The sequence below is a fragment of the Sinocyclocheilus rhinocerous genome, unplaced genomic scaffold (assembly GCF_001515625.1).
Source record: "Sinocyclocheilus rhinocerous isolate Xijiao unplaced genomic scaffold, SAMN03320098_v1.1 scaffold960, whole genome shotgun sequence".
In the NCBI taxonomy this organism is placed as follows: domain Eukaryota; kingdom Metazoa; phylum Chordata; class Actinopteri; order Cypriniformes; family Cyprinidae; genus Sinocyclocheilus; species Sinocyclocheilus rhinocerous.
The window spans coordinates 19,907-24,385 of NW_015653482.1; positions in this window are offsets into that span (position 1 = coordinate 19,907).

The following is a 4,479-nucleotide window of genomic DNA, read 5'->3' on the forward strand; positions in this document are numbered from 1 at the left end:
TTTTTTTTTGTAAGTGCGTCTGTTATACAGTATATGAGGGACTTAACGTATGCCACTGACTAAATACAAACATAATGAAACATGATGTAATGATGCAATTTTCCTGAAAGTGTATGTTGTGCACAAATCAGAGACCACAGAGAAATACTTGTGTTGCAATACTTAGTACTGCATACTTAAAGTATGAGAGTGTGCTTAAGAGTGTGTGCTTGACCGCCAACTATTGTTTTATCTAGGATTTTCTAACATTTTTAGAAAAAAAAAACATCTCTGTAATCAATTTCATGAAATGTATTCATATTCTAACAGGCATTTCACTATTCAGTTTACACTTGCAGAATTATCAGGATTGAAGCAATAAAACCGTTTTAGGAACTATTATAATTTAAAAACAGAAATACATCATCTTAACATTCAGAATTAACTGGAAACATTTGTGTCTCAGACAATGAATGATATTTCTCCAGACACAGAAGTGTAACTGAAGAAGATTAAAGTCTGTGGAAATGCAAATTAAATGATTGTGGTTTAAAATCTGCATATAAAAATATGTCCGTTATGGCTCATTTGTATCCTTTTTTCTTATCTGACACCTGTAAGGAAAATAAGTGACCTGAACCATGCAATACTGGAGTCCCACTTATATTGTATAACAGACATTCTTCCTGGTCAGCATTACAAAACTGAAATTTCCAGAGTTGTTATTCTTCATTGCTCTCTGATGCTTGAGGAGTGGTGTTACCTTTCAAAAGAGTCCAAAATTGTGTCAAAGGTGTTCAAGAACAGAAACGTTTGCTTTTTAGCATTTGTCACATCATACAGAGAATTTGTTCAGCAGAATCATTGAATCATATCAGAAACAGTAAAGTTCTGATAAAATAAATTATTTTAAATTCTTGGCCTTTCTGGCTTAATTTGATAGGGCGGTTTGAAATGAGACAGGAAACAGAGTAAAGAGAGTAAAAGGGAACCGGAGTGGGAAAAGACCACCAGCCTGAACTCGAGATACGCAGAGATAGAAGAAGTCTCAAGGGAACCAAACACATGTTTGTTTGAGAATATGAAAGTGCAGTTCCACTTCAGGAACTCGAGCTGTGTCGGAAAACGCTGTGGGAATGCCTTCAGAGTGACCACGCTCTGAATCACGTGTGTAATCAGTCCAATGAATGGGCGAGACGTCACGGGCGGGTGACGTAGCGACCAGGAAGCTATAAAAGCACGTGCGGTGAAACCAGCGTCAGCTTTCTGTCATTCAGCAAGCGCTGTTTGTGTGTGTCAGTCAAACTATCCGTTGTGAGTCTTATTTAGTGTTGTTTGTCCCACTGATAAGCTCCATTATGTCTAAAGCAGAGGCAAAGACAAAACATTTGGGCGAGAGCAGACAGCGTTATAGGCTGTGTGTTCCTCCCTGCCCGCGTTACATTACGGGTGGGGATACACACGGTCTGTGCATTGTCTGCTTGGGAGCGAGGCACGCAGATTCAGCTCTCGAGGGAGCCCGCATTGCGAGCGTTTCCCACTGCATACACTTCTTGCCCTCACCTGCCAGATCCAGCGCCCGCTCTATGGGATCAGAAGCCCGCTCTGCGGTCACTTGCCCCCGGGGAGAGGGCTCTACATTCCGCCTGTCTTCCTCCGAGGAGGTTGACGTGGAGGGCGTCGATGAGGATTCGCCCCCTCGTTCGCCCCAGTATGAGGAGCTATTGGAGGTGGTTACTCGAACTGTGGCCAAGTTGAACATCGATTGGCCTGCCGAGAAACAGGCTGAACCGGTCTAGGCCGTCACCTCCTGCCATTCTTCCCCGACCTCCACACCGAGGTGTCGAGGTCATGGGCTAGACCATTCTCGGCCCGCCTCTTTATCCCTGCTTCTGACTACTATGCTAACGTGGCGGGGTTGAATGAGCCGGTTACAGGGCGATGCCCCGGGTTGAGCAGACGCTTGCGAGCTATCTGTCTCCCGGCACGGCATCGTCCTTAAAGGCTCCGGCATTGCCCTCCAAGCCACTGCGTACAACTTCAGCATTGGTGGGCAAGGGGTACACGGCAGCAGGTCAGGCTGGTGCATGTCTGCACACTATGGCAGTGTTACAGGCATACCAAGCCGACCTGCTGAAAGAGCTGAATGAGGGTGAGGAGGTTAAGTCTGAGGATATCTCCAAACTCAGACAAACCACTGATCTGTCTCTCCGTGCCACCAAAGAGACCGCCCGCGCCATCGGCAGGTCTATGGCAGCACTGGTGGCAGCAGAGAGGCACCTGTGGTTGACCCTGTCAGACATTAAAGAGAAGGACAGGGTCTTCCTCATGCACGCCGTCTGCCGGGCGGGAGCAGGGGCTGCCGGGCGGGAGCAGCCCCCTTCGTGTACCAGCTCCTCATACAGGGTGGCTCAAAAGCTCTGAGTCGGGGACTTCAAAGTCTAAGCTGGATCTGCAGACCGTACTTAAGACTAAGGGCCCTATTTTAACAATCTAAGCGCAAAGTCTAAAGCGCACGGTGCAGGTGTACATAGGCAGTGTTGGGGGTAACTCATTACAAGTAATGCGAGTTACGTAATCAGATTACTTTTTTCAAGTAACTAGATTGTCTCTATTCTCTTAATGAGTAATGGGCGTGTTTTGGGCATAATGTGCAATAAACCAATCAGAGTCTCATCTCCCATTCCCTTTAAGAGCCATTTGCGCTCATGCCATGGCGTATTTGCTATTTACACGGTGGAATTTGCAAGCGCAAAGACAGAACGTGTCTCCAGAGAGGAAACAGAGCTGCTCATGCGCGAGCAAATGGGTAGCCTAATTCTGATACATGCATTTCCCCAACACTGTACATAGGGCGTGTCCAAATCCACTTTTGCCAGTTTAACGACGGGAAAAACGGTCGGCGCGCCCGGCGCATGGTCTAAAAGGATTGTCTCTATTCTCTTAATGAGTAATGGGCGTGTTTTGGGCATAATGTGCAATAAACCAATCAGAGTCTTCCATTCCCTTTAAGAGCCAGTTGCGCTCGTGCCATGGCGGATTTAGCGCAGTCTATTTTAGTTGCCTCAAAATAGCAATGTGTCAACAAAGCGCCTGAACACACCTCGTTGTCAGACCAGCACGCCCATGAGCGCACAAATGGGCGCAAATGCATTTGCTATTTAAACGACATGGCGCAGGACGTGAAAATTATTATTGCGTCAGGCTTAAACTAGCAAAAAACACTTGCGTCGTGCCTGGCGCCACATTGCGCCAGGTGTATGATAGAGCCCTAAGAAGTCCCCGACCAAGAAGTCCTGACGCCGGTGGCTCAGGACTTCCGAGGGCAGGCCCCTCTGGGGAAGAGCGGTGTACACCTCATCATACGGTGCCAGTCTCTCCTCAGTGCCCTCAGGAGATTGGTCTGCCAACCATGCCACCTACGGTGCTTCAGGGCGCAGCGTCTGATCTCTCCTCGCCTCTGGGGGTCAAGGCTCACTCGACTCGAAGTGTGGCGGCCTCCAAAGCCTTTTTGGCAGGTGTATCCATGCAGGACATCTGCAACGCAGCGGGATGGTCCAGGCCCCTCACGTTCGTCAGATTCTATGACCTAGATATGCGAGCCACTCCTGGCTCTTCTGTTCTCTCGCCCTAGTTGTGCTCTTCCACACTGGCAGGGATTTGTAAGTCTGGCGGCGTGGGCATACTCATTCCCATAGTGTTTTCCGATGCAGCTCGAGATCCTGAAGGGGAACGTCTCCAGGTTACGCATGTAACCTTAGTTCCCTGAGGGAACGAGATGCTGCGTCTCAGTGCCATACTTCCGGCATCCCTGCGAGCGCTTGCTTCATTCCTCGAAGCTGACGCCGGTTTCACCACACGTACTTTTATAGCTTCCTGGTTGCTACGTCACCCGCTCGTGAAGTCTCGCCCATCCATTGGACTGATTACACACGTGATTCAGAGCGTAGTCACGCTAAAGGCGTTTCCATAGCATTTTCTGACGCAGCGTCTTGTTCCCTCGGGGAACTACACTCTTAAGAAAAATGGTTCTAAACAGTACCAGAACAGGGTTCTTCGGCTTGTAACAATAGCAGAACCCTTTTTAGTGCTAAATAGAACCTTTTTATAGGGTTCCGTATAGAACCATGCTTTAAAAATGCTATATAGGACATTAATGGTGTTATAAATAACCTTTTTAATGATAGTTTTTCATCAATATAAGTATATTAATATCATTAATATTAGTATTATTGTATATGTTATTTATTAATATTGTTTTTTACCCCTCTATCTGCTTGGTCTTATAATATCTTGAAGTGTCTATTAGGGTTTTACATAAATTGAACAGCAACAACAACAAATGTCAATTAGGTACTTTTTTTTTAATGACGTGAAATTGTAGCAAAAATGACAGTGTTATATATCTAACAACAGTCTAACAACAGTTAATAGCAGAATACATTAATGAATGACAATGGACATTGAACATAAATAAATGCTTAAAGAAGTAAAACAAAA